Here is a 14,179-nt window from a genome sequence, read left to right as displayed (position 1 = left end):
TAGAAAATTTGCGAATTAACCTATTTTGGAATAGTTTGAAACATCTATAGCAATGCAGCTGAGGTTATATTAAATTTTATTTCAACAATCATGAACAAATACAAAATAAAATACATGACAATAGAGCTGATGTCATAATTAGAGGGAAAAACAAGAAGTGTGACTATTGATGTCATTTTTAGACATCTTTTTCTTTTGAATGTTTTAAATGTGAACGAACAAGTTTTGCCAATTTTAACTTGGAAATGTCCTGGCAGTCAGATCATCTAAAACAACAAGCAAAATTTCAAATGATTAAAAGGTATCTACACTTCCTGCTGAACTCTTTAACAGTTGATCGATCCTGGCAATTCTGAATAGCATATGAAAACAGAAAAAATGAAGTACAGACAATTGAAAAATCTTATGTGCATATATACATAGTTGCTAGGAAAAATGTTTGGTGGATCACACCAATTAGCAAATCCATGGCTTTATGCCTAAATACCAAAACGCTAAAAAATACTTTGGGTCTCTATTAAACTTTAAGCAAGCCTCTACTAAATTCTAAACAAGCATCTATTAAACTCTAAGCAAGCCTCTATTAAACTCTAAACAAGCATCTATTAAACTCTAAGCAAGACTCTATTAAACTCTAAGCAAGCATCTATTTAACTCTAAACAAGCCTCTATTAAACTCTAAGCAAGCATCTATTAAACTTTCAGCAAGCATCTATTAAACTCTAAACAAGCATCTATTAAACTCTAAGCAAGACTCTATTAAACTCTAAGCAAGCCTCTATTTAACTCTAAGCAAGCATATTACTAGGGTGTTAGAGTTTATCTATTAATACTACGATGTTTGAGTGTATCTATTAATACTGCTAGGCTGTTAGAGTGTATCTATACTACTACGGTGTTAGAGTGTATCTATACTACTACTAGGGTGTTAGAGTGTATCTATACTACTATAGGGTGTTAGAGTGTATCTATATTACTACGGTGTTAGAGTGTATCTATACTATTACAGTGTTTGAGTGTATCTATATTTTTTTAGCATCTATATTTTTTTATAATCCCAAGTTATCTCCAGGTTCAAATTAAGTTATTGAACCATCCATCATTCTAGTAAATTTCTTCTTGTTTCAAAGTGAAATGTTCAAACAGTTACAGAAAAGGTTACACTTGTCTCTGATCTGAAGATCTGCTAATCAATACTTACTTGTTTACGAGGTAAAACCAAGCGCGTTGATAAATTTCATAAATAATAAATCATTCAGCTTAAGTGTTAGGAAGTACAAGTGTGAATCAATATTATAAGTATATCTGCTACAACAATACAAATACTCTGAGGGAATCTAAAGACATGATTATGCATAAATATCTCATGAAATGTAGCTGTACTTGGGTTCCATCACTTTCACAAAAGTGATGGAACCTATCATATTTTCATCATACGCGTGATTAGGGGAAGTGGTATCAGAGGTCGTGCCTGTCTCCTCTGGCCACAGTTATCGTTACCACTACCAGACATCCTGAAAATGGCCCTTGTTGTAGTTGTCGCGCGTAAATAATGCATCATTATTCATTTGCTCGGATGCCCGTCGGGTTCAACCTTTTTTCTCAGCATATGTTGTGGATGTAATATCTATTCAAAAATGCAAATGACATTTAATGAATTGATATGACGCAGTACTTTAACGCAGTACGCTTAACACAATGTTATCATAATATGAAGGTCTGAGATGTGCAAGCAACAACCACCATCTAGTAAATGGCAAATAATAAACAAAATGCAATTAGCAACTAGCGAACAAAAATAATAAGTGGTAAATGGGCCATCAATTATGATCAGTCACGAGTTGTCAGTCCTTCACTTCAACAACATTACACTCTGAGTGCTTTTTATGGCATTATGAGCTATTTGTTCCTTACTTAAAATAATCCTATCAGAACAAGGATATAATAACACACGATGATAACAATTGGTATTTGTGTCAACAAGATGTTGCACTCATCAAGATGTCAAGATGCTACAATTCTAGACAGGACACTTACCCGGCAAGATGCTACAATTCTAGACAGGACACTTACCCTCTAGTCTGTCTACAAAAGCTTGAAAACTACTTTATGAGTTTTTGAGAAATCACCTGAAGAGTATTTAAAAGCTCATGAACAGCAAATGGTTAACTGCAAATTTACACTTTCTCCTGAAACTTTTTGAGTTGCTCTCTCACTCTTCTTACAACTGATTAAAAGCAGAAGTAGTTGATCTCACAACATTCTATACTATAGCGACTCAACAAGTAGTTTTATTCTGATGGTGGCTGTTGATCAAGAACTAAACTTATCACTCATGACAAGGGTAATTCGGGTATGTCTATACTCCATACTTAGCTAAACAGATCTAAACAGCTATGAAAAGCAATAATAATCAGGAAACAATAAGTATGAATGTGGGTTTTGTGAATATTGTCTTAGTAGCATAACTACTCTAATGACTTGTGATTTTTCTTAGTGAGAGCAGTATGAAACGAATGTCTCCATTAGTGAGAGCAGTATGAAATGAATGTCTTCCTTAGTGAGAGCAGTATGAAACGAATGTCTCCCTTAGTGAGAGCAGTATGAAACGAATGTCTCCTTTAGTGAGAGCAGTATGAAACGAATGTCTCCCTTAGTGAGAGCAGTATGAAATGAATGTCTTCCTTAGTGAGAGCGGTATGAAATGTACGTCTCCATTAGTGAGAGCGGTATGAAGTGAATGTCTCCCTTAGTGAGGGCAGTATGAAACGAATATCTCCCTGAGTGAGAGCAGTATGAAATGAATGTCTCTTTCAGTGAGAGCAGTATGAAACGAATGTCTCCTTTAGTGAGAGCGGTATGAAACGAATATCTCCCTTAGTGAAAGCAGTATGAAACGAATGTCTCCCTTAGTGAGAGCAGTATGAAACGAATTTCTCCCTTAGTGAGAGCAGTATGAAATGAATGTCTTCCTTAGTGAGAGCGGTATGAAATGTACGTCTCCATTAGTGAGAGCGGTATGAAATGAATGTCTCCCTTAGTGAGGGCAGTATGAAACGAATGTCTCCCTTAGTGAGAGCAGTATGAAACGAATGTCTCCCTTAGTGAGAGCAGTATGAAACGAATGTCTCCCTTAGTGAGAGCAGTATGAAACGAATATCTCCCTTAGTGAAAGCAGTATGAAACGAATGTCTCCCTTAGTGAGAGCAGTATGAAACGAATTTCTCCCTTAGTGAGAGCAGTATGAAATGAATGTCTTCCTTAGTGAGAGCGGTATGAAATGTACGTCTCCATTAGTGAAAGCGGAATGAAATGAATGTCTCCCTTAGTGAGGGCAGTATGAAACGAATGTCTCCCTTAGTGAGAGCAGTATGAAACGAATGTCTCCCTTAGTGAGAGCAGTATGAAACGAATGTCTCCCTTAGTGAGAGCAGTATGAAACGAATGTCTCCCTTAGTGAGAGTAGTATGAAACGAATGTCTCCCTTAAGGTTGCATATTACTCTTGTATAGATTTTTTTCATTGTTTCATATTTATTTGCAGGAGTAGTTTGTCAGCGAGGCAAAAGCATCAATAAGACAAATTTTCCACAACTTCAATATATTCTTGCGAGATATGATAGTATACTCGCTTTGGAAAAACTTGTGATGCTAATGATAAAACTTAATTCGATCTTTTAAGTTTTTAAACAAATGCCTATGAGTGTAGGTGCTACTTCGTATCACTTTTAAAGTTCAAAATCATTCCAGCTTCAAGAATGTTAAAGAAGGTAAGAAAGGACCTCGGGAGTAGATTAAGACAGCAAATTTGAGAAGGTCACCAATAAGACATACGCTTCTGAGGGTGACTCGCTATTGGCCGATCTTAACTACCTTTGATGAGATGAATTTTTACTCCGAATGTATATAAGACCAGGTATTTGTGCTAAAAGTTTGAATTTTGTAAAATCTTTGGTATAAAACTACAACACAATCTCTTACTGACTCTAAGTGCAGTTGGTGTTCGTCAGCTAATGCGTACATGCAGAAACCTTGGTTCTTCAAAGCCTAAATAAGTAGCTGTCTTTCTATGGTCTTGATTTCCAAATATAAAGGCTGCCACAATTGTAAATGAACAATAGACACAGATATAAACATTAGGCCTATGCCGATCAAGTCAGGAAAGAGATGAAGACGATACGAAACAGACGAGAATGCTCATAGATGAAAAGGACGTACAGAAGACGATGTAATCTAAAGCCTACCATGGACCTACTCATGCCTACTGTAATTACCCTTATTTTCTCTTGTGATAGCGTGAGAGGCAGATCTCATGCTATCGCAAGATCAGCAGCTGACTTTTCCTATTCCTATTAATTCTAGTTTTTTTACTGTCAACCGACACTTGTTATGGTCTATAGACATTGCGTATATTTCACTGGCACCATTGTAATAAAGATAGATCTTGAGATCTGTGCCATCAACACTATACACTTACTCTCATTAGTATTGCACACCATTTGCTCTTGTGAACTACTGATTTCATTCATAGAGGTGCTAGCCTCAATAATTGGAAAACCTCAAAGCGAGTTTTACAAAATTTTTGTGTTGAACTTTATACTAGTTTATACTAGTTTATACTAGTTTATACTAGTTTACTTCTGTAAATAAAAAACTAAACTTAAATGTTTTTATTGTATTTTGTTCTCTTGAAATTTGTAGAGGTGGCTAAGCTGTCTACGGTTTTGGCTGAGATTATTACATTTGTGATTTAGTCCATAGAGCTATTTCGTAGAGCTGCGGGTGAATTTTTAAGTGATTTCTGGCTTTTGCTAAACTAGAGTCACTTTCTCGACAGAAAGGAAATGGTATCCAGCGGTAAGAAGAAGTCGAGACACGCTAGCATCTCTATCCTTTTGCAGTGGCTGGCCGATAAATAGGTTGATTTATCCTCGCCTTCTAGAAGCTTCTACAGTGCACCACTGGTATAGCGCAATGCTTTTACGGATGTTGGTTTTTTATTCTGTAAGGGTATCCAGTTCGCCCTTCTCTATTTGTATGAGAGTTGACGATTTAGTCGCTGTCGGCCCAACTCATGCGGAGGTGGTACCGGATTACATGTATAGTAGCATATTGTCTACTATACATGTATAGTAGCATATTGTCTACTATACATGTATAGTAGCATATTGTCTTCTATACATGTATAGTAGCATATTGTCTTCTATACATGTATAGTAGACAATATGCTACTATACATGTAATCAGCTGACTGGTTCACATACCCTGTTCTTTGTAATGACTGATTAAAAATATTGCGGAACAACTTGGGCATTGAAAATAAGTAGTAACTGTATTTTACATAAAACATATAATTACGTTATATACATGGTTGCACATTGCTTTCCACAGTTTCTCTGATCCCTGTTACATATCAAACCAATTTTGACAGGCTCTCTCTTTGTAACTAATCTCTTTTCTGTCACTCTTGTTTCAGTAGCGTCGATATCTCCTGTTTGACTAGGACAATAACCTGTCAAGGTCGTCAATGACCATAACTTTATGTCTTTTCTCCGCCAATCATGGTCGTACTCTTTTCTTTCATCATATCCTTAGCGCCGAGATAAAGGGTGGTGAAGGGATGCGTATGATTATTCTGTTGTTATGTAAGACACCCTCAACTCACAGTCCATTCCCCTTGCCACAAGAGGGCAGTCACAGAAGATTTTATCAGGCTCAATTTGCTCGCAGATATTATTTGGATATTCACCTCAGTAACGGAGCTATGACATCATATCAAAAACTTGAAGTAGGTATTGGTTGGTAGTCATGGAGAGGAAGGGTCAGAGGGGGCATGCTCTGTTGGGTCTAACTTATGTAAAATTATCAGATTAGCTTTCAGTCCTTCGACGAAGGTGACCTAAAGGTCTGGACACACATTAAGGAAATACATTTTTTGCGTAGCCAAGACGTCGGCGACGCAGCAGCACCTTGTTTCCAACTGAGCATATCTGTTGATGTTAATAGAGTTAAAACTGATGCATATTTCATTGGTAATAATTGTTGTTTATTATAACATCCAAGAATGGCTTTCAAAGCCATCCTTGGATGTTATAATTTATCCATATATTTTTTCCATATATGAATCAAATATTCTCACTGTCATATATGTACGTGAAAGTCACTGGTATAAATTAGAACCGTTTATAAAAAATTCCAAAAATTTTCGTAAAAGCTTAATGTATTTCATAAACTTGAAACATATATGTACTTGGCTGCTATTATGTAACTCTGTTAACAGAGCATCTTCTCTTCTCTCTAGTGCGCCAACTGGAGCCAAGGACATGTTAACTCTTGGCCAGATATATCCGAAGAGCATTGCCAATCATATATTGTAACAATATTTTGAAGATTACATACCTTCAGTGAGCCCAAATCACTACTGCTAAAGCTGGTCTACTTCTCCAAGACTTTAAGTTATGACAAAAACATACCTCCAAAAGTTTTGCACGGCAAAATGTGTAAAAATGAGAGAAGTTTAGAAGTAATTGAAATAATAAACAGTTTAAAATGGAAAATTAAAATGATTGTAAAAGCTTTCAAATACAAGCAAATGTACTTTTAAAAATTCAAATGGCTCCACAAAAAGGAAAAGTATACCGTATTGAATCGAGATTATTATTGTAGTCATGACTGCTCTGAGTTAAGCTTAAAGTTCATACCTTGGAGGAGTATCTACCTTGAAGGAGTATCTACATATAGCTGGTTCCCTAATTGACACAAAATCTGAGAGGGCAAAAACTTCATTAATACTCGAGTCGTAAGTTTCTCAACTAAAGAAATGTCATGTAATTTAGTTTTCAATGCTGCCACTATAATATGCTGCCACTATATGCGTGCAATTCTTACTAACTCACTACTAACTCACTACTAACTCACTACTAACTCACTACTAACTCACTACTAACTCACTACTAACTCACTACTAACTCACTACTAACTCACTACTAACTCACTACTAACTCACTACTAACTCACTACTAACTCACTACTAACTCACTACTAACTCACTACTAACTCACTACTAACTCACTACTAACTCACTACTAACTCACTACTAACTAGCGGTGAACTGTCTTTAAGTGACTGCAAACTGCATAAAAAAAGAAATTAAAGAATATTACCAAGAAAAATTGTTAATATTTTTAAAATAAATATAAAAAAACAATAGTTATTACTTTAATATTGTATTTGATAACGTTATTTTCCTACATTAATTCTGTTACAGTCTAGTCTCGTTCAAGTCTTCATTTATTCTCACTCTCATCACTTGAATAAGTTTTATAAAATAATTTTCAAATGCAAAACACTTTGTTCCAATTTTTGTCAAAAAGGAGATATCATTTTACTCTATCCTACAGTTTAACAGAAAAAGAGTTGTAGGTTGTAGGTACTAACTTTACCAAACAGAGCGTGCTTTTAATTCTCTTTAGACCTGTGAAATGAGGTATTTTACAGGAAAAGCGAATGTTTAGATCTCATAAAGTAACCACAAATATTATAAAACATGGTATTCAATACTTGCACACAAGCAAGTTTGTGTGCATTTTATAAGCTTTTGTTAAAGAGTTTACCATGACTTTTAGTTCTGGCAAATCATTTTAGCGAGTTTGCAATTTTTTGTAAAACTTGGTTAGATTTAAATAGAGCACCAAAAATCCTATTTGGAGTCGCTGTTCTCATGTTCAGTTCAAAAGTCATTTTAATAAAAACATGACATAATCTTTTCCATCGTTGAACTGTTACTGTCAATTGTGGTTTACAGCAATAGAACTAATTTGTTGTAGTGTTAATAGAACAGTGATAAGCAGATGAAACAAGGCATGTATGTATGTATGTATATTAGAAACTGAAGCCTTTTAAAGGATATTTGACATTCTCAGTAAAATTGTCAAAATGTGTGAAATTCCAGAAGTATTTAATTAAGTTAATATGTCAAAAACTTAATGCCTGTTGTATACTCTGTAAAATTATGGCAGTTCTGCCAGCGTGTTTGCTGTTTTGTACCGCACTCAACTCGTGCACAGAAAATTTTTGCAAACAATTCGTATCAACCACCATCAGTACTTTGAAAATTAACTGCAAGACGACTCCGCTAGCCATTGATTTCTCGGCTGTACAAGCGGATGAGCTCAGCTACACTGAATTACAAGTAGAACAATGTTTGCTAACTGAGCTCAATGACAAGGATGTGACCGTTTTGAAGGAAATGCAACTCCATAGTCTTCAACTAAAGTTTATGAGACTAACAGGTTTGTCTAGTTTAGACCTCCTCAGTGATGACTTGATCACGCTGTCTATAATCGGCAGTAACATGGATGACTCATTGGCTAACACTTTGCCATCTCTTCGTTTGGTCAGCTCTCTTACACTTACCAACAATCAACTGACACGAATTCCATTATCGCTCAAGGGTTTTCGGTCTCTCGAAAGACTTGACCTTAGTAATAATCTCATCCTTAGCTTGGAGTTTGTAGATTTGCCATCAGGAATATCTGAATTGTTTATAAAGGAGAATAAGATCGCTATGGTGACCGCTACAAAAGATATTTATTCACTGCGAAGCTTGGATCTGTCACAAAACTTTATTATTAACCTTAAATGGATGACCGCATCCCAGTTTCCGGCAATTTGTCGACGTATAAACTTACGGGCCAACCGTATTACCACAGTCACTTCTGAGAACATAAATTTTATGCGAGAGCTTGAGCACCTGGACCTGAGCTACAACAGCATCACCTGGATCGAGCCGTTGGCTGTCGTTAACTCCCTACATAGCCAAAGCATTAACTTAGACCATAATCCTCTCTTCTGCAATTGTAGCCTGAGGTTATTTGGGAGTGACCCATTGTGGCAGGCTCAGAAGCTTCCGACGTGTCATAATCCTGCAAAATTTAAAAATTACACTTTAGAGAGGCTAGCAAAGACTCAGGAATGTTTACCAGTGGATCAAGCAGGAAGGTTAAGCGCTGAAGAGAAACAGCACAACACCCCCGGGCTGAATCCGATAGCTGTCGTCTGCATTATTGGTATGTGTTGAGCATTTCATTCATAGCCATTAATATTTCCCTCGGGTTATCATAGCTGGGTACATACAATATTTTAATAGGATGTTAACATCTAGTTGTGTATGCTTATATACATGAGTTTTATGAAAGTATTGAGAAGACAACTCTTTGTTGAGTGTGAAAAGGTCAGGTGAAGAAATTGAAAACTATTTGGGAATTTAACTAAATTTTACCAGCATTTTCGATGAAATTCTGAGATATTTACTACCACACAAAACAATGATAAGTTTTGTCATTTTATTAATGACCTCCCAAAGTCTTTTATAAAAAGCAGCAAATGAAAAATAAAAATTTAGCTTTTAATTAGGTCAATTTAATACAGTAAGGCTGATTTTATGTTTGTCTTTTCAGTTTGTCTTTTTATTTTTCAGCCAATCATCAGTTGGCTTGCTAATAGAATCGTCTAAGCAAATCATCTTAACAAGTGGTATATTACAGATCATAGCATCTGATGAAGTAGTCAATGCTGTTTTTTGTCTGCTGGAAATTTCAGTTGGTATTTGCTGTCTGGTGGGAGGAACGGTAGCAGTAGGAGTTATATCACAGAGGAGAAGAGCCGTGCCGATAGAGCAGATTAAACAAGCGCCAAAGAACCAGCCAGTTCCTGTCATATTTGAGGTTAGTAGTACTTATGATTGGGTCTGTGAGCAAACTCTGATAATGCTGTAGTTAGGCATACTCTCCGCTACATTGAGGGGAAAAAGTAATTCACCATTATCTGCAAAATAGCTGTTGATCTTAATTCAGACTATTTCTAAGTTTCCTCTAGGGCTATGGTTCTAGGGCTAAGGTTGTCTCAACAGTATAATCTTTGCTTGCTTAAAACTAAAGTAACTAAAAAGGAAAAAGCTGTTCTTGAAGTAAAAAAGCGAACTGTGGGATAGCGTTGCAATTATAAGAGAAAAACTTGCCAATGAGTTTTAAAATGTAAAAATGAAATTAAAGTTTAAGTTTGTTTGAGTCTTGGTAGTACTATCATATACCAGTAGTATTGGCTGTTCAGTGTTGAGGGTAGTACTATCATATACCAGTAGTATTGTCTGTTCAGTGTTGATGGTAGTACTATCATATACCAGTAGTATTGACTGTTCAGTGTTGAGGGTAGTACTATCATATACCAGTAGTATTGGCTGTTCAGTGTTGAGGGTAGTACTATCATATACCAGTAGTATTGACTGTTCAGTGTTGAGGGTAGTACTATCATATACCAGTAGTATTGTCTGTTCAGTGTTGAGGGTAGTACTATCATATACCAGTAGTATTGACTGTTCAGTGTTGAGGGTAGTACTATCATATACCAGTAGTATTGACTGTTCAGTGTTGAGGGTAGTACTATCATATACCAGTAGTATTGACTGTTCAGTGTTGAAGGTAGTACTATCATGTACCAGTAGTATTGTCAGGTCAGTGTAAAGCTTTGGTGGTACTATCATATACTAGTAGTACTGGCTGTTTAGTGTTGAACAACTAGAATGCCGATGCTTGTTATGTATGCACGCAGGACCTCGCGGATAAGAGAAATAAGGTAATGAGTGAAAGTAGAGATGAAGCTAGTCTTGAGGACTACTATCACTTGAGGAGGCGAATGGATGTCGAGGAAGCGGAAGAGTATGTCTTTGAAAAGCTTAATGAAATAAGCAAAAATGGTAGAAAGCTAAAACTTTCTGAAAAGATTGGTATGTCAATTGTCAAATTTTGTATACAATAGGTCCTTGTTTTGTAAATGTGAATCTAATGACTTATACTGTAGGGTGCAGTTATCAGCTTGTTAAGATTAAAACACTAAATACTCTATTTTCTGACTAAAATCACAAATTTCAAAAATGCTTATAAAGTATTTTTTGACCAGCCTTTCGCTGCAATAAATGTTACTTAACAGGTTTTTCTACACTATGAAGTAATTGATAGCTAAAAATCATGTGAAAAGGAAACTTCTGGTTCCCTCTACTCTCCACAAGAATAAACACACTGCTGCCCACACTGCTGCCACCAGTGTGGGCAGCAGTGGGATCTCTTTGCTCTCCACAAGAATAAATACACTGAGTTTATCACCAATGAAAGTATATATTTGCACAGTATATATACAGATACCTAAAGTTAATGTGTGCGCATACAAGTAACAACATGCAGAGAACAACAGATCGCCGCTATCTCTACTTGAATCTTTTTTTCAGGTTCTTTATATAGCCAGTTGGTGTGATAGGCTCCGCCCTTTTTTCAGGCTCGGCTGGCCAGTCCTTTTTCCAATGAGATTGGCATACCGAGCTGGCTCATCGATGACCAAGTCTCCTACTTTGTTGAGACTCGATCCGGTGATGCCATCAATCGTAAGGCCGACTCGGTAGTCGGCCCTGATTTCGGTGCTCTGCGGTTACACATGTTGCTAAAACTATACTTTGTTTTTAAAATATATGTATGACATAAACATTACACTTGTTTTTCTGTTCTACCAAAACAAATTAAAATCACCAGTTTGTGTTGCGGTTTTGGTAGAGGTCTGTTTGGATCTGAAGTCCCTGCAAGTAATGAGCCTTGAGCCAGTAGATGCAACAGATATGTGTACCCTGATGGTGAAGGAGTGGCCTCTTGCCCCGTGCAACACTCCTATGGAGATTTACCTAGAAATGGTAAGATTAGAGTCTTCCATGAGGAAGTTAGTAGTCTGATTACATTACAAACAAAGTTTAGCATTTCTTAGTTTCTATGTAACATAGAGGAAGCAAAGAAAAACAGTTAGACTGATGCATCGAGCTACTCATAGAGCTACCAAAAGATAACATTCTTAAAACGACATATGCTAACTGCCGAAGTATATTTGGTGTGGAAGTTGAAAAGTCTATTACCTTCTCCTGAAAGTTTTCACTGTAAAGCCGTTTTCCAACGTCTCTGTGTCACACCATCACCTAGAAAAACCAGTCTGTTTATCAAACAAATGAACAGTCATTCAAATGTTAAAAACATATGAGGCCGTGTTTGTATGTATAAAAAGTTGGATCCTCTGAAGGTTTCTAGTGTTCCCATAATTGCTCTCTACAGAATCCATTTCTATAAGCAATCATCAACCTTTTCTCAATTTGCCCTTTCTCAATTCCGCCACCTAACAATTTCGCCACCTCACAATTCCGCCACCTCACAATTCCGCCACCTCACAATTCCGCCTCCTCACAATTCCGCCACTTTACAATTCCGCCACTTCACAATTCCGCCACCTCACAATTCCGCCTCCTCACAATTCCGCCTCCTCACAATTCCGTCTCCTCACAATTCCGTCTCCTCACAATTCCACCTCCTCACAATTCCGCCACCTCACAGTTCCGTCACCTCACAGTTCCGTCACCTCACAATTCCGCCACCTCACAATTCCGCCACCTCACAATTCCGCCACCTCACAATTCCGCCACCTTACAATTCCGCCACCTTACAATTCCGCCACCTTACAATTCCGCCGCCTCACAATTCCGCCGCCTCACAATTCCGCCGCCTCACGATTCCGCCGCCTCACGATTCCGCCTCCTCACGATTCCGCCTCCTCACGATTCCGTCTCCTCACAATTCCGCCTCCTCACAATTCCGCCTCCTCACAATTCCGCCTCCTCACAATTCCGTCACTTCATAATTCCGTCACTTCACAATTCCGTCACTTCACAATTCCGCCACCTCACAATTCCGCCACCTCACAATTCCGCCACCTCACAATTCCGCCACCTCACAATTCCGCCTCCTCACAATTCCGCCTCCTCACAATTCCGCCACCTCACAATTCCGCCTTCTCACAATTCCGCCTCCTCACAATTCCGCCTCCTCACAATTCCGCCTCCTCACAATTCCGCTTCCTCACAATTCCGTCACCTCACAATTCTGTCACCTCACAATTCCGCCACCTCACAATTCCGCCACCTCACAATTCCGCCACCTTACAATTCTGCCACCTTACAATTCCGCCACCTCACAGTTCCGCCACTTCACAATTCCGCCACCTCACAATTCCGCCTCTTCACAATTCCGTCACCTCACAATTCCGCCACCTCACAATTCCGCCACCTCACAATTCCGCCACCTTACAATTCCGCTACCTCACAATTCCGCTGCCTCACAATTCGTCGCCTCACTATTAGTCAATTCAGAAATTGAGCACTCACAAATGGATTTCACTACTCATCTTATCACTACAGTGCTGCGGTTACCAAGTGTTGAAATACACCTGGCGTTATAAAATTAGTTTATTGTTGAGACGAGTTGTACATGTATAGCAAATGCATTTTTACCCAAAACTCTGTTTAACAGCGATAATGGATTTATTTTAAGTGGGTAAGGAAAAAAGACCTTTGCTTTTTTGTTAAAATTTGGCATTTCAGTAAAAAATGCAAAAAAAATCCTTCGCTGTTGTTTATTCCCTGTTCTGCTAGCTAATTCAATGTAAAATATGATTGTTTTATTCAAGCCAGTATTGCTTTTTGAAGCTAGTGTTTTACATTGCAACCACAAATTGTCTGTAAGTCAAATGGTCAGTAAATCTATATGCATTTCTGCCATTTGTTTTGTTATGTGACTGTGTTTTTTCATCCCCTCCACCGTAGGATACACCAAAAAGTTCTTTCGAAAACTCAACAGGTTTTCATATAAAAGTGTTTAATTGCCAGATAATAAGGAGGTAGGTAAGGGCTGAGAATTGTTCCCGGTCTTATAACAACACAAGTTTGGTCGTTGTACTTGGTAACCAAAAGTGTTGTTACCATGAAGTTGAGTAAAATCTGCGGTGTTAAGTCATCTATTATAAAACTCACATAACATCTGCTATATAAGTTATCTTTGAATGTTTGCATTTTCACTCCACAAAAAGTAATTGAGATAAAGACGAGTTGTTTTATTTTTACAATACCAGTTTCTAAAGCTTTTCATAAATACGTGAGACGTGATATCTAATCTACTTATCTGCTGCTTAGTATTATGATGGAGATATGGAGGAATGGCCAATGACTGCCCTGAACACTCGCACTTGCTCCAATTCCAACATCGACTGCTTACTCGAAACGACCAATGAGAGCCTTGCATTAAAGAAAAGATCTCCTAATA

Source organism: Watersipora subatra, chromosome 7 (genome assembly GCF_963576615.1).
Source record: "Watersipora subatra chromosome 7, tzWatSuba1.1, whole genome shotgun sequence".
Lineage (NCBI taxonomy): Eukaryota > Metazoa > Bryozoa > Gymnolaemata > Cheilostomatida > Watersiporidae > Watersipora > Watersipora subatra.
Note: the sequence above shows the minus strand (reverse complement) of the source record.